Genomic DNA, 25,551 nt, shown 5'->3' on the forward strand with positions numbered 1-25,551 from the left:
GATCGAAAAGTAGTACTACAGAATTTTTATATAAATTTGGAATCGTCATATTCTTCCATATAATTTGTGCGACGTCGCCGTTTCTTCTCCTTCCTCGTTCTACCAAACAATCTTGTCATCATTAATTCTGTAACTATTCCTGCCATTTTCACCACTTTTACAAGACGCTCTCCAAACCGAATTTTGTAAACTGTTTTCATTGGTCATGTAAAAATTTCAAATTCGCTTCTGGAAATGCTCTTATAGTTGGCAGTTTTCCAGTTACGCAATCGTCTGAATAAATTAGAAACTATAACAGCTGGTTTTCAGGCGCTATATTTAAATGGGCAAGCAAATCGAATTCAGACTTTGACGTGTAAACACGACAGCGAAAAACGGTTTCCGAAACTCGGCTTTCGTCTTTCGGAAGATGTGTCGCATGTAAACGTGGTGTGTCAAAACTTATTCTCCGGTTAACTTCCCTAATCCTGCCAGAAGCACTAGCTCAGTTATCCCGCGTTAATTCTCCGGATAGGCGTTATTACGGGGTCGTATAATGCGTTCTTCGCGCTATTCCGAGAACAGAAATAATGCGGAGCCTAACCGGGGACTGTACAGTTGACCATTAGTAATGTAGGGTTCCGGCAAAAATTTTCTTTCAGAACTACATTTTCTTGGATACACAGAGAAGATGATATGCAATCTTTCTTACCTGTTAGTCGTTTATTTCCACCCTGGTAGTCTTAATCGATGGGTTTCGCTAGTAATTATAACAATGTTGATCATTCGCTCACCTAATGAATCACATAAACAAACAGCGATTGGTGTTCACCCGTTGGGTCTATTCTGTTCACGTCATATAGCCCCGTCTCCTTTTGCCTGCACGAAAAACGCGACGGTGATTCCCCTGGCAGATACATTACGCACACTATGCACGCATTCAAAAATTAAGTTACGATTTGTTATGAAATCAACTTAGAATGTGTTCAAAAATATTCGAAGACCAACTGAGATGCGTTGCAATATTATATGAATAATCGATACACCAACGTGCGCTGGATGCTAGGGGCTTTGTGAAAAAAGGCTTTTCTTCCAAGAATAAATTGGCGCCCCCTGAAATTGCCGTCCGGCGCAGATACGCCGGTTTGTGACCCCCCCCCCCCCCCCTCCCTATATCCGGGCCTGATTGTACCTTCACTTCTGTGACCTGTCGCATAAAAGATGCGTCTCCCACATGCATGTAAAACAACATCAGCAGGGTGTAGTAAAACGCCAATGTTGCTGCTGCGTCCCCATACAAGAATAAACAAAGCTTTCTTTTATTAATGCTGACTCAAGGAATCTACGATAAATATCATCGATTTACTTTGCTAAACCACTATGCTTCTTTTAATCTATTAATATTCATCTTAAACTCTGGGCCATGAATTGTTTCTTCGCTGGAAAACCAGTGCTGATGGTGCAAATTAGAGTGGTGCAAAACATCTTACCAATTTTGGGAAATATCCACCTACGAAGAGTTATTCTGGCTCTTCAAATCGTTTGCCTGTACGCACATTCCTGACCACTACTTCACACTTCAAGCCAGCCACTCACCACTTTTTAGCCTAACTGCATCGAACGTATCTTGTGGCTGTCGGGCGCATTTTAAGGAAGTCTGCATCTACTGGCCGCAAATGACAACGAACAAGTGGCTTTCAGAAGCCAGTACCACCGTCCACGTTACTTTCGCTTCTAATGCAATGTATAACGTGCCAGTATAGACCGAGTCTCTTTGCCCATCTGTGTACACAATTCACATACAAGACTGTGGTTCATTGACTCAGTACCTGGTGGACGCAGGTATTTTTTAGGTGCGCAACGCGAGCTGAACCACTGTCTCCCACTGCACGGCGGTTAACGGTTCTTGCCCACGGCAGCCCATCGCCAGCTCTCTCTGCCTGGTATCACACTCTGCCACCTACGAAGAGCTATTCTGGCTCCTCAAATCGTTTGCCTGTACGCACATTCCTGGCCACTACTTCACACTTCCAAGCCAGTACACACACCACTTTTTAGCCTAACTGCATCATCCGGAATTAAACGTATTGTCTCCCTAGTTTTGTGTTACATTCCATTACATAACCCATCTAATCTTCAGGATTCTCCTATCGCACCATATTTTAAAAGTTTCTGTTCTCTTCTTGTCTGAACAGTTTACAGTCCACATTTCATTGCTGCACATGGCTGCGTCCCAGACAAATGCCTTCAGACAGAAACTTTCTATCACTGAAATTATATTCATGTAACATACTTACTTTTTGCAATAATCTTCTTCTTATTATTATCCGTTTGCACTATGCATCCACCGAGCGAGGTGGCGCAGTGGTTAGACACTGGACTCGCACTCTGGAGGACGACGGTTCAATCCCGCGTCCGGCCATCCTGATTTAGGTTTTCCGTGATTTCCCTAAATCGCTCCAGGCAAATGCCGGGATGGTTCCTCTGAAAGGGCACGGCCGACTTCCTTCCCCATCCCTCCCTAATCCGATGAGACCGATGACCACGCTGTCTGGTCTCCTTCCCCAAACAAACAACCAACCACTATGCATCCTCTCTGCTTCGGCGAACGTCGTCTATTTTGCTGCACAAGTAACTCCACTCATCTACTACCCTCACTATCTCATTTTTAATCTATTTCCGCAAGTATTGCTTCATTTAATTCGATAAGATTCGATGAATCTCGTTCTACTTTTGTTGATGTTGGTCTTATTACTGTCATTCAAGACACTGAGCATTCCGTTCGACTGATCTTCTAATGCCTTCGTCGTCTGTGTCAGAAAGACAATGTCGTCAGGAAACCTCAACGTCTTCATTTTTCTCCCTGTTCCCTTTCCCAACTTCTCCTTGGTTTGTTCTACAGCTTGTTCAATGCACAGGTCAAATACCATCGGGAATATGCTATCTGCTACACAATTCCCTCCACTGATCCTCTCTAATGGCAACTAGCTGGCGCAGTACAGCTAATCTTTCGCTTCGTGCATTTCGTACCTGCAGCCATCATAATTTCTTATAGAATTGCAGTTAACTTAGTAAAAAGTTTTCTAAAATTTCCTAATGCTAATTTACTAACACTAATTTACTAATACTAAAACTAGTGCGTTTTCATAAACATTTTTGGAACAATGAAAAAAATTTTTTTAAATAGTACGTTTTCCTTTTTGCAAGCTATCTACATGAAAGCCAGCTGCCAGTAGCGCACTGAGCAGCTTGCTATATCCCTTTAAAGTACAAAAAAATACTGAAAAAGTTCAACGATCCGGAATTCTACAGACACATACGATATCTACAATACCAGCTGATATACAGATGTCAGAACAATTGACTAGTTTTCCTGATGAGTCAGATCAAATACCCATTCGGGCATTTACTTTAAGATTGTCTACTTATTCCCAAAAGCAGTTGAAGCTAAGCCCATAATGATAACTTGGGAAAACTCCAAGGTGATTTATTTCTGCATCACTATCGAATCTGTGCCTTTGTTTCGTCATGAACACGTCAACAAGATGTGAAAACTCTAATCTTTCTTCGCTGTCACAGAAAATCAAACATGTACTTTATCTGACTGTTACGTGTTAAAAACGACCATTCGTACTAATAAACAGACATGCTTCAGTTCTATTCACTCAAAATCTGCTTAAAGTAATTCTGACATCTGCTGACATCATGCACTTGCAGACACAATTTCTCATGCTTTTTATGTAATTAGAGGTGCAATGGCGCTATACATTTAGCGTATTTGGCGGATAGTAGAAAATCGCTTTTAACCACACATTGAAACGTTCACAATTCAATGTAAGTTTTAAAAAATTGTTGAGTTATTGGATATCTCTTAAATACAAGACCAAAGTTGTCGAAAGTTATGGTCACTGAGATATGCAGCGTGAATCACACATTTCCACAAAAGCCACTGTAGACGGATACGATGCAAGTAAGATGCTTTTTATGTTTAGTGAATCATTATGCTGCAAAAGAACTCCTTTTAACGGAATATTCGTTAAAAACTGTTGTACAATATAATTAGTTGCCATCAGGATTAATGGTTGACCCAGTTTTACTCCACAACGACGAATGGTATTCGAACTTACATTTGATTATGTGACCGTGTTGTCCTCGGCTAATGTTCCTGAGAATGACTCGCTATGGAGTCGAAAACGTTTGTGTGAATAAAACAAGGCTATAGTTTAATTGTCAGTGAGAGCCGTCGATGTCAATAAAAATCAAGCATCTTTACGCGATGTACGTGTTACCAATGGGTAGCATGTTGTTGAATAAACTGTAAGAACATTTGTCCGAAGCTGCTATTATTTTTAGTCAAAAGATTTTCACCTTACACAGTGCAAAAAAATTACATTTTCTTCCATTATTAAACTAGATATTCTACTACCATTTGCGTATTTGTCAATGAACAGTCAACATAAGGCTGTATTTAACGAAGTAATTTGTGAAGTAGCTTGTAATTTGCTTCGTTCTGTATGATGATAATATATCGAACTTGTGACCCACGGAATATGTTGCTACACAGAACAAATTAAATTGAAAAAAGAAGTTCTTGAATACTGCTGAGAAACATGAAATTGGTTTTTACGAGTGAGGAGGCTTAAGCGTATGAAGATGAAAATATTTTCTAACAATTGTTTTTCAATTTCACGCAGGAGTGCCAACGGCTCTGGCGCAGGGGCTACACCGGTTCCCGTCAAATAACCGAATTTAAGCGCTGTCAGGCGTGGCCGGCACTTGTATGGGTGACCATCCGCGCCGCTATCGGCTGCTGCTATTTTTTGAGGTGCACTGAGCCTCGTGATGCCAATTAAGTAGCTACTTGAACGAACAGTAACGGCTCCGATCAAAGAAAACCATCATAACGACCGGGAGAGCGGTGTGCTGGCCACACGCCCCTCCTATCTGCATCCTCATCTGAGGAGGACACGGCGGCCGGATGGTGCCGATGGGCCACTTGTGGCCTGAAGCGGGCAAGCTTTTCAGGAAGGTGCACACTTAGGCAACAATCTTATACCCATCCTTGCATAAACCAGCGTATAATATACCGATGTGTACGATAAAAATATAAAAACGGGTAAATCTTACCACGTTTCCTACACTTACAGCCCGAAGTGGTCGAAAAATTTGCTTTATCTGCAGCTGTTCAGGTGTGTCCACCTTCACCGAGTGCAGATACTCAAATACTAGACGCATCGCTTTCAGGTGAATTCGGATCCCAGTTTGTTATGTAGCTGGTTTTTAATCAATATATATTCTCTAATGGTCGCCAGTGATGCCTATTATCGCTTTACGGCTCAGTTTCCCTGACGAACTCTAAACTACAGCAACCGTCTTCTTTTGCGTTTATAAGTTATGAGAGTGCCTCACGGCATCTGGACATAATCAATGTGCTTTTGAAAGTCTTAAAGTCGCCGCCTTCACTCATTTTATCGTCTATGAGTGAAGTTACTGCCCGCTACAGTAGTGATCGTCAGTACTGACATTTTGGGATAGTACCTCGGACCGCACTTATATCTGTGCCATATTAATTGGTAATGTACATAAATTAGTGCGTTATGAGCGCTCAAGTGACTAGCTGTAGCAGCGGTGCAATAAGTTGACTGCTAGGAGATCGGTAAAAGTCGGCCCCATACGGAATCCTTCGTATCGACTGTTCTTCATTTCAGATTGCTGTCACCCCCAGCGCCCCAAAGTTGTGACACTAGTTGCCCGTCGAAGTGTTGTTGTGCTTTCTGCGTGAGCGGATGATTAATTGAATAATAACAGTAATTTCACTTACAGGGATCCGACATATACACGGAAACACCGCGGGAAATGAATACCTGGGCACAAATGCCGATGCCAGCTAAGCCTGCAGGTGGCGCACTTTTATTTGTTTGCAGACGATACCTGTACAATTCCTCAATACGTTGCAAGTGTGTCAGTAGTGAGCAAACAAGTGTTCTCTGTAGTCGTGATGGCGTTATGTAGGAGGTAACTGAATTTGAACGTGGACGTTATGGTGGTTATCTTACTGTGGGTGCTTACGTAGCCAGGGCAGCTAAAGTATTTGGTGTTTTAAGGCTCACCATAACGAAGATTTATACCGCGTGCAGGGAAAGCTGAGAAACATTAGGCGCAAAGTCATAAGGAGAGCGAAAGTTCGTGTTGAGATATCGTCATAGACGGGATGAGTATCTTGACGACAGCTGCGAAAGGCGTTGCAGAATTCGTTTTCGCACTCGTGAATCCTGTCAGCACCACAACAACACGAAGGGAGTTCAAATGGTTCAAATGGCTCTAAGCACTGTGGGACTTCTGAGGTCATCAGTTCCCTAGAACTTAGAACTACTTAAACCTAACTAACCCAAGGACTTCACACAGATCCATGCCCGAGGCAGGATTCGAACCTGCGACCGTAGCGGTAGTGCGGTTCCAGACTGTAGCGCATTGAACCGCTCGGCCACTCCGGTCTGCCGAAGGGAGTTCCACAAGCTGGGAATGGTAGGGCGAGCTGGAAACACATCACTGATGAAAATGCCCATAGCTGGAAAACCTGATGTCGAAGGCACAAAAACCTTGAATATGGAACAATGGATGAAAGTCATTTGGTCGTTTCGTCGGTTGAGTCTTCTTTCACACCGTTTCCAACTTCTGGCCGAATTTACATCCCACGAGTAAAATATGGTGCGGGTTCGGAAATTATTAGGGCAGCCGTCTCGTTACCAGTGTCTCTTTATTTAAATTTGCTTCAGTATTTTAATGAAAAATATTGTTTTTTTACCAATGATATGAAGCTTTTCATCTTCCGCTTTGTACTTTTTTTTATTGGTTCATTAAGTTTTTCTTTATTTTTTTCTAGATCACAGATTATGTGACTGCTTTGGTTGACCAGAGAGATCTCACGAAATTGGTTGCCCATTGGTAATGCGATGTTCAAAGACGACAGCTCGCATTGTCCAGGACTCATTTTGTATGTACGAGCACTCGCATCTTACCTGTCCACCACACTCAAGAGATTTCAACATTATTAAGTGTTCATGGTCTACTCTCGAGAGATGGGTAGGTGATCACTATACACCTCCATTATCGCTAACTGTGTTTGCCATTTTTTCCTTTTTTTAAGATATCCTCAAAAACCATACAGGACCTGTAGTTACGCATTCCCAGACGACTGCAAGCTGTTCTGAATACCAACCGTTTTCTTAATCCATATTAGGCATGGTAATGTATTTTTGTTGTTCCCATATTTTTTGTACACTACCAGTATATTTGAATGTATTGTACAATAGGAGACACCATCACAAATGTTAACTAAATACTTTGAATTCCATTTTTCGCCTATTCACTGAGTTGTAGTATAACAACCTTAAATTAGTTTCATATTCCTTGCTACAAATATCTACTCAATTTGAAGATGACTGCCTCTATAGTGTCAGGAATGGATCAGTGGTCACTCCAGATCAGTGGGTTGTTTGCTCTCCTTATCAGGAAGATCAAAGTTTAAAGGTCGTTGCTCTGGCTCTGGTAGTTGTGACTCATCTCCAAGGTCAACCACTCCCCCCACCCTCCCCCGCCACCCGCCATACACCCATACACTTTCCCTGAGTAAAGGAGTCCATTGTTCTCTACAAGTCAACCACTTACCCTAAGCTCCTTTTTCTCTACCAAATACATAACGAGCTGTCGTGATACTACCATAATACGTGGCTCTATTTATTTTAGGGATTGAAACCCATCAAGTCAGATCGCTTATGAAATCTTCTTTATTTGGTTCGATTACTACTCTCGGCTAACAATCTAGCCATCTTCATATCTAAGATATAAAACAGATTTATTTCTCATGTTAGCAACATACAACAGCTTACAGAACTGCACATAATCTTGTAGCAGAGATCAAGAATATATACACGAATTAATTATGGAATATTTACCATGAAACATTCTTGACCTGTTGGTGCCATTACAACTTTACACGTCGTTAAAAATGACAACATCCAAACATGAGATAATTAAAACAGCTTTTCATCTTGGCCATTGTAATTGAATGATGGCCATAAAACTGATTATATACATTAATATAGAGAAGAGGCAGTGGAAGTAAAACTCTCTGCTTGAGGAACTATTCATTAAAATGACTGAATGTAAAATATATCATCTTATCAGAGGCGTTATCCCATTATAACTTAGTAACTGACACAACCAGTAATTACATCATTTCATAACGGAGACCACCAGTTGCTGTGACATGGTACATGTGAATGGTATGGCAGCTGTTACTTATTACAAAGTTCAAGAAACTCATCATTCGGCATATGCTTTGCACATAGATGTACTACATTTCTTGAAGACTACAGTTTTAATGGTGAGAACATAGGGGAAAGCAAATTAGCAGTTCTCCAGAGAAATGATGAATTAGGCTGTGATGATGCCTTTAATTATGTTATGTGTGGATGTTGTCATTTTAAGGAGGACTTTAAGAATGTGTAAAGCACCAACACTAGGCAAGAAAGTTTTATGATATGTACTCTGTAATTATTTGTATTTATAATACTGAACCCTGCTACAATATTATGTGCAGTTCTGTAAGCTGCTGGATGTTGCTAAATCTGTTTTATGTCTTACATCTGAAGGTTGCTAGATTGTTAGCCGAAAGTAGTAATCAATCCAAATAAAAAAGATTTTTTGTGCAGTCCTGACTTCGTGGGTTTTCAATCGCAAATACAAGCAAATTTACAAAAACTTGCATACACATAACACCTGGCTGATAGTGCTAACCAACTTGTTACTTATAAAAAACTGGTTCAAATGGCTCTGAGCACTATGGGACTTAACTGCTGCGGTCATCAGTCCCCTAGAACTTAGAACTATTTAAACCTAACTAAACTAAAGACAGCACACAACACCCAGCCATCACGAGGCAGAGAAAATCCCTGACCCCGCTGGGAATCGAACCCGGGAACCTGGGCGTGGGAAGCGAGAACGCTACCGCACGACCACGAGATGCGGGCTGTTACTTATAGCGGCCATTGTTATTTATTACCCAAAATATTGATTTTCCCCCTCCTCCAGCCCACACCACTCACTTCGTCTTACTGACCATCAGATGCCCTCAGCTTCACTTGTGTTCTGTCTGTCAGGCTATACGAACACTCCTGACATGGGCGTCAAACTTTTATGCAATTCCATTTCTTAAATTTTTTATTTGTTTATTTTTGTTTTTTATTTTTTTCCGCACAGTATTGTCTCCAGCGTCGTTTCCGTACTCCAGCACATTGTTCCATTGCTGTCCACAGTTTTGGGCGTCTTAGGCATTTATCAAAATACCCACTTTCTGAGATCGTAAACACAAGACTTTAAATGTTTAATAATTACCCCAGTGCACTATTTAAACAAACCATACTGATATCCCACGTTGTAAAAAATTTACAGCCTACAGTGTTCTTGGAAATGGAAGACTTAATTTAAAACAGTTGTGTACTAACGTCGTGCTTATGTGTGTTAAAAGTAATGGCTCACACACTATGACATAGCTGTCAGGTCACTAAGAGGAGTCTAACAGCATGACATTTTGTGAATTCGTAAATAATTGTGCAAATTAGGAACCTTTCTACAACTATGCCAAACACTGCAATCCACGAACACAATACATCGCTAAATCACACTCCAGTTGCCCCTTGGATAGGGTTGAAGGAGAAGGTATGGACTTTATTTAAAAGAAGGAAAAAGAAATTCTTCCTTGACATGCACCAGGCGTGACCAGATTACTGCCCACCGCCGTCCGCTGATTCGACTGAAGATGACGTGACCAGAGGCACGTCCCATCTGCTGTCGCCTCTGTGGCCCCAGACTATAGCACGTGACAGGCCACTATCAGGTAAGGTCAACCCTTTCGCTAACATTCCCAGGCAGGTTATGCAAGTCACACCAAGCCGGATGCAGTGGGAAGTAGCAGATACATCCTTCCCATTAGCATTAACCACCACTACAAATCTTATAAACTGAGCGAATTTCCTACACTCTTAGCAACATGCAGTCTACATATACTATCTGATGTAAAGTCTCCTGATACTTACCAGTAATCGAACCACTACTGTAGCGACACAGGTCGTCCATTGTAAGAGCTGCCACATGAATTTGCTCAGGAGTTTTGGAAGATATTTATTATTTGTAGCTGTACTCAGCCGATCATTTCTTGAATGTGTCGGAAAGTGTTGGTTTGTTTCCTGATATGAACATAATTATGTTTTGTGTTTATTCTATAGAGCGCTCCCAAATTATTCTAGCTCGATATTCATTTAATCAGCATGTATTAACATAGACATTAGCAGCACCATATAGCATCTTCATCATAGCATCTACAATCTTTGAGTGTGCCTGGTGATGTGGTTACTCAGATTTTATGACTGCCAGCGTGCTGTGTGTAATTTTGAGGTTTCAGATACCCTCTGGCATGAACTGGAAGGCTACAATCATGGAAGATTAACAAATTGTGATATAAAAATTAAAGGAACAGAAGTGCTGACGACAATAAGCAAATTTCAGTTCGAAATCAGGAAGACGAGATGTGTTGCATTTCTTGAAGGTTACAGTTTTGACGGTGAGAACGTAGGGGAACGCAAATGAAATAAGCCCTGATGTTGTACCTTTAATTATATTCCTTCATCGATTAATTTCCTCTCATGTAGGCGGAAAGACATTTTCACCACCATGTAATTTTTTGCAGAGGTAAGTCAAATGATAGCACTTGACCCTACGATCTGGTATTCTAACTATTCACTTGCAACTACTTTGTCAAGTAAACATCCAAAGGAGACACATGGAGCTCGTCATAAACAAGACTGATTTGACTGGGTAGAGAATCAGAAAACAAACGTTCTGGCACAAGAACTTTATTCACTTTTAGATCTACATTTAAACACCAAAAACAACTCTTTCCTTATGTTTGCTCTGTGTAATTTTAATATCACCCAGCTTAATTTCTAATTTATAATTTGAATCCGCATCTGAACCATCTAATTCATTCTACAACAAGTAATCTGACAAATATAGAAGTTTTTTCTACAAACTTTCTCTTTTGAGCATTAAACAGTTACTTCAGCCCTTTCTTGGAATTCTTCTAGCCAGGAGCGTTCGGTAATTTTAATTTTACCTCCTATGTCCTTACACTGTTGTTAAAACATTCCAACTCCTCTTGGGTGTACACTGGCAACCTTTCCGTTCCCTATTCTTGCAGAATTTATGTATAAAAACCAAAGTTGATAACTTTCGCAAATAAGTGCGCATTAAATGTACATATTCTCGTACTTTTTAGGTACTACAAACGGTTGTTTGTTGCTATATGCACAGCATTACCCATCCCTTTCAACGAGATCCTAAAAGAACTAGAACTTTATAAACAGATTTTTCGTATTTCGTTTAACATAATAAACGTGGTCAAATCCATCGTTTTTTTGACCATTACTCCAACGTATGGTCATTTACCATTGGTATTTACACTACATGCCCATATACACTTTTCCCTATATTTCCGCAATTAATAGACGTTCTGTTAAAATTACAGTCTTTGCGAATTTAATTTATCACGAAAGTTTGTTTTAAATAACTGTATTCAGTGCGCTGTTATTGCCTGTTTCTATTGGAGAACATGTGGGTAGTTCTTACTATTTCATAGCTCTTTAAGAAAAGCACAGTAAACTGTTACTGTTCCCACAACTACTACTATTCCACAGATCTAAGGAAAAGTAATCAACGTAGCGAACAGACTTAAAACCTATCGTATTACAGAAATTACTCCTTTAAGCGCAGTTAATGTGATAAGGTTACGAGAAAGTTAACTGAAAATGGAAGAATGAATTAAAAAACAAGAACTAGACTGTATGGTAAAGTGTTGGTGGGCACATAAGTTGCCAAGTTTGTTTAACTATGATGCAGAAAATTCGCTGGAAGATGCTTACGCATGCTCCACACAGTCCTCATCTCTCCCCACCCGGTTTCCAAATTTATGGAGCCTTGAAGAAATACATTCGTGGCTGTCGAGTTACTTCATTTTTCCATAGACAACCATAAACATTTTTCCATTAAGGCAGTAGCCATCTTGTCTCATGGTGTGATAAATGTATTAAGTTCTGGCTATTACTTTTGAAATACTAAAGAATTTACATACTTTTTTCATCTGTCTCCTTTTCATTAACTACTCCGTCTACTCTAATATAACTGTGGTGGTTCTTATTAACATTAAAATTTTCACACAATATTAGTTACTGCCCAAAATATTTATCAGTTCCATACTTGGAAGCGAGGCTGCACGTCTAAATGTGGTGTGCATGCGCAGTTAAGACTCGCAGGAAGAAATGCAGTACAGCTTACAAGGCGCTCAATAAAATTATCGAAACTGGGTATTTTTCATTATACCTGCATTATTTTACGCGCTTTGACACGTTCTTCACACAACACGACAGAATATTTACTTAAAACAGGGGATATTTCTTCCCCTCAATGGCTGCATGATCCATCTCTTTGAGAATTAATCAACACAGTAAATCTGCTGTTGACAGAGCGCAGTAACCTGTGCAATTTTCGCGCTGGCTGAGACAAGCTATGGTGAAAGGACAGTTCTGCTTTCCTCTCATACTTACGTATTAAGCTCTCAACTAGTTTTAATAGGCAGTCCAAATTACGTTCTCTAGGAAACCTATACAATAGATAGCAAAATCTACACATATCTCAAGGAGGGAAGTAACCATAAGATATTCTCAGCATTAATTAAGAATTTTTTATGAAAGATATTCCGCACTACTTTGAATGCTGTCTCACACAATCCGTACTGACTGATAGATCTTCGAAACCATTACTGTTTTCGACGCACTCATTATGAGTCTATGAGAAAGCACTTTGGCGGTGCATCTACGGCGGCCAATGAGAAGCGACAGCGCCTCGTGGTTCTCTGGCTTCGTTTAGTTTGAATGACTAAGAAGAGTTTAATTGGACGCTGACGATCGGCGTTGGCTGGTGTACCGTGACCCTATTACGACTGACCGAGATTTAAATCGAATCCAAGTCAGGGTTTATTGTTCATTCTCATGTCTCGTGTTACATATTGCAACGCTTGGTGGAATTTTATTGATCGCGTTTCCAAAGCGCTCATATATGTTAATATGTTTGCTGCTAATTGAGATGAGTTGTTTTAGAAATACGATACAGAATAGGGTCCATCCGAAAATTGTGACAGTTCAATTTACCAAATTCCGCCTAGTGAGCATGTAGATGCATATAAGAGTCTTTTTATTTAAATGTGTCACTTGTCATGATTCATTGTACCAAATGTTTCGCACACAGACGTTGTGTAGCCATAACAACACACACTTCATAAAACGTTTTGCATCACCACGGTTACGAGAGTTCCGGAACCTGTACAGAAAATTGGAACGGAGATCAAAATAAACATAATTTCCGCACTTTCTATTGCTCATGAAAACCACACATTGGATGTTGTACCACCATTCAGTGAGACCTTCAGAGGTCGTGGTCCAGATTGCTGTACACACCGGTACCTCTAATACTCAGTAGTACGTCCTTTTGCAGTGATGCATGCCTGCATTCGTCGCGAAATACTATCTACAAGTTCTTCAACGCACTGTTGGTCCAGATTGTCCTACTCCTCAACCGTGATGCGGCATAGATCCCTCAGAGTGGTTGGTGGCTCACGTCGTCCATAAACAGCCCTTTTCAATCCATCCCAGACATGTTCGATAGGATTCATGTCTGGAGAACATGCTGGCCACTGTACTCGAGTGATGTCGTTATCCTGAAAGAAGTACTCACAAGATGTGTACGATGGGGGTGCGAATTGTCGTCCATGAAGACAAATACCTCGCCAATATGCTGCCGATATGGTTGCACTATCGGTCGGAGGACGGCATTCACGTATCATGCAGCCGTTACGGCGCCTTCCATGACCACCTGCGGCGTACGTCGGCCCACATAATGCCACCCCAAAACAGCAGGAAACCTCCACCTTGCTGCACTCGCTGGACAGTGTGTCTAAGGCTTTTAGCCTGATCGGCTTGCCTCCAAACACGTCTTCGACGATTGTCTGGTTGAAGGCATATGCGACACCCCTCAGCGAAGAGAACGAGATGCCAATCCTGAGCGGTCCATTCGGCATGTTGTTGGGCCCATCTGCACCGCGCTGCATGGTGTCGTGGTTGCAAAAGTGGAAGTTTAGCATCATGCAGCCTATTGTGCACAATTTGAGTCGTAACACGACGTCCTGTGGCTGCACAAAAAGCTTTATTCAGCATGGTGGAGTTGCTGTCAGGTTTCCTCCGTGCTATAATCAGTAAGTAGCGGTCATCCACTGCAGTAGTAGCCCTTGGGCGACCTGAGCGACGCATGTCATAGACAGTTCCTGTCTCTCTGTATCTCCTCCATGTCCGAACAACATGGCTTTGGTTCACTGTGGGACGCCTGCGCACTTCCCTTGTTGAGAGCTATTCCTGTCACAAAGTAACAATGCGGGCGCTATCGAAGCGCGGTATTGACCGTCTAGGCATGGCTGAACTACAGATAACACGAGCTTGTATCTCCTTCCCGGTGGAACGACTGGAACTGATCAGCTGTCGGACCCCCTCCGTCTAATAGGCGCTGCTCATGCATTGTTTACATCTTTGGGCGGGTGAAAATTTTGACACAGTGAAAACGCATTTATTTTCATGATTGCCAACCCAACTCGTTTGTCATATCCGTGGCACTCTCTTCACTATTTCAAGACAATACAAAACGAACTGCCCTTCTTTGAACTTTTTCGATGGCCTCCGTCAACCCTATCTCATGCGGATCTCACACCGCGCAGCAGTACTCGGAAGAGGGTGGATAATATTAAACAGGTTGTTAAGTAGATCTGTTACATTTTCTAAGAATTCTGCCAATAAATCAGTCTTTGGTTTGCTTCCCCCGCGACATCATCGATGTGATTGTTGCAGTTTAAATTATTCCTAATTTAATCCCCAAGTATTTAATTGAATTTTCAGCTTTTAGATTTGTGTGTTTTATCGTGTTACCGATTTCATTTACTACTCATACGGATGACTTCACAATTTTCTTTACTTACCGTCAACTGCCACTTTTCGGATCATACAGATATCTCGTCTAAATTACTTTGCAATCGGTTTTGATCATCTGATGACTTTATAAGGTGATAAATGACAGCATTATCTGTAAACAATGTAAGATGGCTCCTGAAATTATCTCCTAAATCGTTTCATGTAGATTACAAATAGAAGACGGCATGTAACACTGCCTTTGGGGAACGCCTGCTATTACTTCCATTTTACTCCATGAGTTTTGGTCAATTACCACGAACTGTGACCTGTGACAGGAAACAATGAATCCAAGTCTGCAGCCGAGACGTTCATCCAGAGGCGCACAGTTTGATTAAAAGTCGCTTATGAGAAACGGTGCCAAAAGTCTTCTGGAAATCTAAAAGTACGTAGGAAATTTGACTTCCTCTGTCGATAGCACTCATCACTTCATGAGAATCAAGAGCTAATTGTGTTTCACAAGAGCGATATATTTTCCGAATCCTTATTGGTTTTGTGTCAATCAATTGTTTCCTTCGAGGAAATTCACAATGTTAGAACACATGGGTCAATAATTGAGAGGACTACTCGTATTTCTTTCCTTCGGTATTGGTGTGACTTGTGTAACATTCCAGTATTTATCTATGGATCTTTCGTCGAGTGGGGGATTGTATATGATTGCTATGTATGGAGCTATTGTATCAGCATATTCTGAAATGTTCCTGACTGGTACACAGTGTAAACTTTATCAAGTGATTTAAGCTACTTTGCTACATCGAGGATATCTACTTGTAAGTTACTCATGCCGGCATTTGTTCTTAATTCGAGTTGTGGAATATTTGCTTCGTCTTCGTCGATGAAGAAATTTCGGAAAACCGTGTTTAGTAACTCTCCTTTAGTGGCGCTGTCATCATTAACTTCAGCACTGTTATCGCACAATCAAGGTTCCTTGCGCCGCTGTACTCTGTGAGATTTCGAGACAGGGTTTCGTTGTGGACACTATTAAAATCATCTCGAATTGAAGTTAGCTCAAAATTTCGAGCTGCTGTTAAACTTTGCCAATCTTTTTGCGTTCTTTTAAATTTGCAAGCTTTTTTCGTTGCTTCTGCAACAGTGTTCTGGCCCGTTTTGTGTACCATGAGGGATCAGTACCTCCTCTTATTAATTTATTTGATACATCTTTCAATTACAGTTTGCACTAGTTCTTTGAATTTTCACCACACATGTAGACTGAGAGTGGAGACTGTCTTTTAGCAAGGCGCCAAGTGAATATTTATCTGCCTTTTTAAAAGCATATATATTGCATTTATTTTTAGTGGATTTCGATGTTACGGTATTCAGTCTCTCTAAAACAACCGTATGGTCACTACTCCCTGAATCCCTCATCACGCACCGTATTTGCTCAGGATTATTTGTTGCTAAGAGATAAAGCATGCTTTCATAAACATTTGCTCTTTGAGTGGGTTCCTGAATTAATTTTCCAAAATAAGTTTCTGAGACAGCAGTCAGTAAGATTTTCGGCTATATTTTGTGCCCACCTTTAAACGTGTATTTTTGCCAACATACCGAGGATAGATTGATGTCAGCAGCAACTATAATTGTTAGTGTGGATTACCTGTTTGAAATAACTGTTCAGCAGATATAATATTTGAATCGAGGGAAAGGGGCTCCATGAAATGAATCAATTATTAATTTATTCTGGTTATAAAGCTTGACATCTACTCCACCTCAACACACTCCTTACTCGTGGAAGACATTCTTACCAAGTCCCGTAAGAGTGCTGGGAATATGTGTGCATCCACATACCACACCCATGTAAGGAAAGACTGGTAGTTTCCGGAGTGTAACCCTCTCAAACAATGCTGCGGAGATTGCATTCACATTTGCACCTGTATGAAGAATTACTTTACTTCTGCATATATGGCCGATATAGGATCGGTCATACGCTTGACTGTACAATGCTGGACGTCATGTGTCAGTTCATCTACTAGTCTCTGTCCTTCGTTGCACTGTAACATGACAACTGTCTTGCCAGAGCCCCTTACATCACACCCAACCGTTTCTCCGGGACATGATCCGGTCGTTTTTATTTTAACGGATGGGTTCTGGATTCGTCAGTGACATCCGTAATCAGTGGCAGTTGCTCTCTCCAGGCATTTATATTCGGAGATTGCTGGTTAATATTTTGTGTTTACCAGTTCGGATTATTCCCGTGGAACTGTTGATTATTCCGACTATCTAGGTTATGGTTATTTTGATTCGTGGTTTGCATCAGGTTGAATCTTCGCTCGTTAGGATTACCTTTCGACCAGCGAGGTTGGAAATGCACCGCATTGGCTTTCAATCTTTGGCCGTCGTTCAGCTGTTGTTTGTTATGCTGAGCTTGGAATCTCAGCTCTATTGCGCTCTACTATTATTATTGCCTCTCGGTCTTGGGTACTTTGCAAAATTCTTGTATACATTAGTCGCCGGCCCATTCCCATGATTTGAAGCCGTTAAGTCTTCGATGGTGTCGACGACAGAGAGGAAGTCTTCTGGAGCATATGTGAGTTTTTCACGAATCTCGACCGGTAACTTTGCCTTAGTAATCTTCAAAATATCCACCTGTGGGACTGGAGTGTCCCAATATCTACATTTTGGAGTGGGCATTGATACTCACGTCCGTACATGTTGGTTTGCTAAATATTTGAAATGCATGTCTAACATTTTTATATGAATCATCAGATCTAGGAAATTCATGTTTTCGGCTACTTCAATTTCTGTCGTGAATTTTATCTTGGAACGCATACTGCGTAACTTCTGTGCCACATCTTCTATTTGCCTTTTACTACCTCTATAAATAATAATTGAGTCAACGACATATCTTCTGTAATATACTATATTCGTCAGAAGCTCTGGATTCAGTTCGAAGAAAGTTTTTTCTAGCTGGTTAATAGAAATGTCTGCTATTGTTCCTGCTGAGCAGTTTCCCATAGCGAGTCCATCGCCTTGTCTGTAACTCCAATCACCCACTACGTCAGAAACATGCACATTTTTATTGTGTTACACAGAATAGTAAAACTTCCATTATGTCAAATTGAAGTTAAGAAAGAACTTGACATATTAAGACAGGTCGCCCTTGCAAATAATTATGACCCAGATATAGTTAACTCCATACATAGTAAAATTTAAAAAAATGAAAAGGAGCGAGAAACGACAGGTAAAACCGACATCCGTAAAGGATAAGTGCGCCACTGTGAAATATACAGGCAAAACATCACATAAAATCGAACATATATTCCGAACAAACAGGGTCAAAACTGCATTTAGGACTTCCGATAACTAAAAAAGACTAGTGCATCATAACTTGCCACGGAAAAGTAATAAATATAGTAAATCTGGGGGTCTACAAAATAAAATGTCATGAATGCAAAAAAAAGCTATATCGGACAGACAGGCAGGTCCTTTGATGTACGGTTGAAAGAACACACGTATCCCAGTAATAAGACAGCGCTAGGTTTACATATGCAAGAGGAGGATCATAATATTGGTAACATCGACGAACAGATTCAAATTCTACATGAAGTTACAAAAAGTAAGCGATTAGACATTTTAGAACAACTGGAGAATTATGTTACGAGACGCAGAGAACCTGCCAAACTCCTCAATGAACAGAATGAATTTGCAACAGACGCATACTTCAACATTTACGACGATCTGTTCATCTGAGCGAATCGTTTTTACTACATACGTGCTTCAGCTGAGGATGGAGCCTTCCGGCGGTCGAGTATCGCACTGTCTTGTACGGGCCGCAGCAGATGTCAACAATCTCTAATGTGGAGGAGCATGCCATCCACCTGCAGTAGAGCACTACACTCGTCGTCCTTCCCGTGTCGTCCCTGCCGTACTAATGGACAACGGCCTAAACAGGCAATAGCCGGAAATACAGCGCCATTGGGCGTCAGAAATACACTCTACAAGTGCTACTGCTGTTTTCATCTATAGCAATGTTTTCTCCTTGTTCTGAAATGTAATTTCACTGATTTAACGATCTGTTCAGTAATTTTAAATTTAATATACGTTTCACCTAAACATTTATGTTAAATTTGTCATATTTTAGGCTTTTGAAAAATAAAAACTATCTTATAGAGGACGCGCGCATCCATCCCAACGAGGGTGAACAAAATGTAACAAATTTTTATATCTATATAAGACCGGTGTTTTACACTTTATAGCCAGTTTGACAATGCATGAACCTGTGTTCAGTGTATGCCGCCTTTAGGTAGGAACTATATGTATTTCGCATAAATTCAGTTACATTACTATTAAGCCTGGTTAAACATTGCACTTATTTTTAGGTTTTAATATAAATTTTCATTTGTATTGTTTTAGAATCTGAAGATGGTCACTGTATGGCCGAAACCGGGTATGACTGTGTCATAAGAGTGTGATAGCGTCTACAAATAAACAAAAAAATTATTACACTGTACTGACTGTCACTATGTCCACTGGCTGACGCAGCTCGCAGATTTTACCATTTATGCAGCAGCGCTTGTCCCCTTGAGAAATCCAGTAGCGATTCTTCGTGAGGTACACATGCTGTCCTGTGAAGCAATCAGTATGATTGGAATGAACACGCTTGGTACGCCACAGTCACGGTGTAGATATTTTATTGACCAGTTTCAGCAGTCTTGTGCTACCATCATCTGATCTTACGTAACTTCCAACAAAATTGGCATGTTTCGTTGCATTAAACCAAAGCATAAAAGGAACTCCCTACATACTCATATCTTGATAAAAATCCAGCTGATAAAACACACACATTTGGTAAAATGCACATATATGATGAAGAGCACAGTCAAAATCCTTGTATCATCCATCCATGCTGGTGGCGAACACGAATCTGAGCTGTTGTTGAAACTGTTCATCTTGGAGCAAAAAAAGTGTCTACACTGCCTTCATGGCGTTCAAAGTGCGTTCATTCTGAATCTTTGTGACTTAAGTCCATTGTCTCTTCTGTTGTTTCTATCTCTGTTTTAAATGTATTAACTTATGCATCTAACTCAAATCCTTTTACAATTCCCTCTGCACATGAATTTGAATTGCATTGTCGGAGAAGCCAGGCCATATTACTACAACTTACCCACTCCATAGATAAAGTTTGTTATATGATTTGGTGATAGTTGAGTACAGTTTCCAGACTAATAAGTGCTCAGATCAGTCGGAGGAAAGTAATTCGCTTTTAATGTAGACGAATGTTCTTTTAGAGTGAAAGTGACATGCATACTGCTAATTTTTGGCGATTGTCAGGAAAAACATTAGGCAGGAATGTCCACAGATGTGCGAATTGAAGTTCAAAAAATTTTCAAATGTGTGTGAAATCTTATGGGATTTAACTGCTAATTTCATCAGTCCCTAAGCTTGCACACTACTTAACCTAAATTATCCTAAGGACAAACACACACACAACCATGCCCGAGGGAGGACTCGAACCTCCGCCGGGACCAGCCGCACAGACCATTACTGCAGCGCCTAGACCGCTCGGCTAATCCCGCGCGGCGCGATTTGAAGTCTTGGTAGCGTCGGAAATTGTACAGTACCAGATTCCTGTTGGTGAAATAACGACGCAATTCTTCAGAACGTCGTAAATTGACTAATGAGTCGAAGTAGTACATGGTGTACTGAGTTTCTTTTCTTTTAACAAAAAAAATGTAGCCCACTGTTTTCCATATCCTCCAACAGCAGTTACATTGACAATCCCATATAGCTTCTGGAAAGGTATCCCACGAAAATACACTGTGTATTTTAAGTTTTCTCATGCGTTAAGCTGATCTATGTTCCTAGGTGATCTATGTGGTACTACAGGCAAGGGCTTCTTTCCTATATGGTTTTAAAAACAGGCCTTCAACGATAGTGATGGTCTCCATGGTCCTATTATGATTCTTAGTCTCTTGTACTTACTTCCCAACATTCGTGCATTCTTAACTGCTTGAATTACAGCAGTCCCCCACTTAACGAACCAATGGAAATGCAATGACCTGAAACGAAACGTTATTCCTCCAGATGTCTTTGGTATTGGAAAGACCCTGGGCATTTTAACATGTCTTTTCCTTTCTCCTTCCAGCCTCAAGGCACCTTTCGCCACTGTCTACCCTCACTGGAAGCAACTTTTTAAACATCCTGTAGCTTTTTCTTCTTCTTTAATGTGCGATGGGCTCCATTCATTATTTGCTTGAAGGTTATTCCAGCGCCTTCATGACCACAATTGCAAAAATACAATTCTCTACACTGGTACCCTTTTTCCGACGTAAACTGTCTTGTCATAACAGCTAATATTTGGTCTGCAATGTGACGATCTTTATTTCTAGCATAACTAATGTTGTGCTCCTTCCGTGCATTGTCTAGGTTATTAATTCTATTACCATGTGAGCTCGGCACTATTTTCATTTTATTTCAAGGTCGTCTAAAATTTATCCAGATATATGCATTTCGAATCTCATATTCTCGAGAATACCACCCCCACCTCTGCTGATACGTTTCCTAGTCCTCATGTCAAGCTACAGAGTGGTTTGAGGTTTATCTGTCATATTATATAGCAAGTTACGAAGCTGTCCTGCTTCGATGAGAAGCTGTGCTATGTCACTAATGCTTTGCTCCAGTGGCGTCTTATGAGCGCTATGTGAGGAGCACATCCACTTCCGAGTTTTTATGTAGTTCCTCTGTGTAAAATCTCCATAGAATTTCTTCACCATTACTGTCATTCAAAATTTATGTCTCGGGATTTTCTGCTACGCCTTGGACACTGTAAACATCTCCACTGATCTGTTCAGTACATAAGATTTCTCAGACACGCATTTGTATTTCTAAATACTTACCAAATCCCTACGTTGAATTTCTGTTTGGGTGAATCCATCTTAATAAGGTTCTATACTGTATTTAGAAGCCCATTATCAAGGATGTCAATAGGTTTTTTCTTAATTTTATAGTGAGTAGTGCTACTATACTCATTAACGATTTGTGGCAGGATATTTACCCATTTGTACATTCCTTGAAAATTAAATTTCTTCCACATCCGGTTTTAATCGACCTGTTCAGCTGTTCAGTAGTACTAGGTTTAAAACGTAAGAATGTTAAAACGTAACTTATCCTATATCATTATATTACCGCTTTGAAATGACTAGTGTAAAATTGATCTTCATGGTCGATTTGAAGGTTTCTGAGACACCATTTCGTTTCAGTCTGCAGCAATTATTCAAAAACCTCCGAAACCTCATTTCCCATCTTTACCTCCACACATTGATCCCAGGGAAAATTTGTAATATGTATCTATGACCATTAGACAGTCAGTGTAACAATTATTAGATCATAATAAGTATCACATATCTACGAGATTAACCTAGCATAAATGATCCAATGATTGTGTCACCACATGCTTGTGCAGAAAGATTCCTTGTGAAGGTCTGTGAAGCTCACGAACGACTTTCAGATCTAGATTTCATTCAGGTCATGATAGTGTGTATACTCCTGAGTAGCACACCGGACGTGCAGTAAGTAGCACGATGGTTCAAATCCATAGCTATCCACCAAGGTTAATTTTTTCTGTGATTTCTCTAAATTGCTCCAGGGGACTGCTGGGATGGTTCCTTCCCCATACTTGAAACAATTTGAGCATGTGAACTTCCACCCCTTTAGATGTGCTAGGTGCAGCTGCTGACACTGACATAATTATATTCCTGTACTCGTGAATCTTTGAGACATTCTTTTGTCCTTTTGAGGTCATATGGGTTAGTCATGCATTGATCAGACACTTTTGGGGTATGCTCTTTACTGTTAGAGGTTTTTAAGAACATTACTTCTAATAAAAAAGGAGTTCCTTCAAATTCCATACCCCCAATTTGTATTACATTCTCCGTTAAATGTATTAGTTGCTTACCTAACACTATGGTTTTTTCCAGCCAATCCAGTATGTTGTGGCTACCTCATTATTACTGTGATGGCTAGGAAGTCAGTAATAGAAAGTAAGCCCTTATCTTTTCTCTCTGCTACTTCTTCTTCTTCTTCTCCTTCATCTTCCTTCCACCTCCATCCATTGTGCATGATAACCCTTTCAGACCATGGGTTACAAGTGCAAAGGCTTATGAGAGATTCTGATCTGTTGCAACTGACATAATTTATCAGTCATGAATACCGTCAAGTGGCTTTCATTTCCTAATTAATTTCATGTTTTGTCGACGACATGCTCCTGTGTCTAAGCCATTTTTGAGATTGCGTTTAACTTACATATGCTTTAAAACTACTGACAGTCAAGTGTCTTAGTTATCACCTTGATATATCCATGTATAGCCATTAGTTTTGTGTTGATTTCTTCAATTTTCATTTTGCAGTATAGCTGATATTACTCTAGCATTCAACACCTCAAAATTTACAGCCCCTGCCTCAATAAGACTTTGTAGTTCCATTCATTTAGCGTTCATTGCCTCAATTTTGCTGTCAAGGCCAAAATCTACACTGAAACACCGCAGAGCCAACGTCATTTATCGACAGATAATATTACTATCACATCGCCAAATAGACGGCTTTTAAATACTTCCACTGGGTAGAAATCCCTTTTCGATATCGTATCAACATTGACATGCTTATACCCATTGGTGTTCAAACAGTGAGATTGGTTGAAAAGCAGTGCGTTCATGTCAAATGGCAGCTGCTGCAACAACTTCACCTCAACTGCAAGGAAATCACATATCTTTAGTTACGCTCATTTGCTGCTCTTTCTTAATCGTCACAGTCGGCATTGGTACAAAAAAAAAATGGCTCTGAGCACTATGGGACTTAACTGCTGTGGTCATCAGTCCCCTAGAACTTAGAACTACTTAAATCTAACTAACCTAAGGACATCACACACATCCATGCCCGAGACAGGATCCGAACCTGCGACCGTAGCGGCTGCGTGGCTCCATACTGTAGCGCCTAGAAACACTCGGCAACTCCGGCCGGCGGCATTGGTACATACACTGTCTTGTAGCAGAGAGTGTTGATCTATGTTGCGACACCGTACCATATGACATTTCTCTCACAAGTGGGAGAACTATTTATCAATAGCTGCAAATATATATTCGCTACTTCTGCTGTTATTACTATTATTATCTTACCTGTGTCTATACTGGTGTGGATAAAACATTTAGGTGGTGTGCTTGGTACTATGCTGCATGGCTGATAAGCGCTTCAGAGCTGAAGGTGGTACATCCATTCCTGTGAGAACAAGTACATTCATTTAACCTTTAATTATTTATCATTGCATAATTGTTGACAATATCGTCATTAGGATTTATAGAACACCTCAGAAACAACAGCAAGTTGCTTCAATCAGTTCACTGTTAGCATTTCCTTTATGTGGTGCAGTGGACAAAAAAAGTAAATACAGAAAATTGAATGCCTAGCAGCATGGTGTGAGAACTTTTTTTTTCAAATACTTAAAGCCGATGTCTTCATCAATCGTTGCCATTGTCATGGCGAAAATGTCGTGAGAGAGTGCTTGGATTAAAAAACGAAAACAAAAAAACGCAATGTGCTACTGCTGTAACAGTAACAAAATAAATTACACAAACCATAATAAGAACTGTAGTTAGTTGTAGATAGATGAATATTCATGCACTTCTTGTGAAGACGCATTTTAAACAGCTCCAATGTACACAGCACTTCGTACACATCAGTTTTAGTATTGTGATGATACCAGATAGCCCCACGTAAACAGAGCAGGGGTGCTCAGAGCAGATTGCGTGGGGCAGGAGAGCCCTGCCTTGCCCTTCCCGCCCTTCCTTGGCCTTTGTATGTAGCCGGATGTCATGATTCCTGGAATGACCTTGGACATAAGGAAATACTGATGCTGCTGTCAGCATAATATACCATTCATAAGTGTCTCGGCTGCAATATGGCATTACAGATAGCTAAGTGCTAATGTTGATATCAGCATTTTCCGTTCAGAATGCCCACTACCAACCTACTCATATCGTGGCATAGCTATGTTCATCGATAATCTTACAAGCAATACCATAACGGTTGTGAAGTATTGGTATGGGATGAATGCTTTGCAGGAATTCAACGTGTCTGACTTAGGGGAGTACACAGAACTGCATACGGATACTGCAGACACTCTCGAGCAATTCCAGAGTGTGCGCATGAGCACGTATATGCTGGTTGCTCCCTACTGTTAAACCTTGCCAGGGCTTTAATGTGACTCCACGTTGAGGAAAACTCGTTACAGTATCGAACAATATACCATATCGATATGCTGCTACTTTTCAAATGTAGGTTTCATGTGGGCTTGGCCAGTGCATGCACAGGCATGTTGAGGCAAATACATTATTGGTTGTGAACTTCAATGCATCTGATGACTTCTGTTACATCATGTACCATAATGTAAACAACATATATGCACATGACCAGCCACGATCACTGGAAACTGGAGGAATTCAATGGCTACCCAATGAATAAA

This window comes from Schistocerca piceifrons, chromosome 6 (genome assembly GCF_021461385.2).
Source record: "Schistocerca piceifrons isolate TAMUIC-IGC-003096 chromosome 6, iqSchPice1.1, whole genome shotgun sequence".
In the NCBI taxonomy this organism is placed as follows: domain Eukaryota; kingdom Metazoa; phylum Arthropoda; class Insecta; order Orthoptera; family Acrididae; genus Schistocerca; species Schistocerca piceifrons.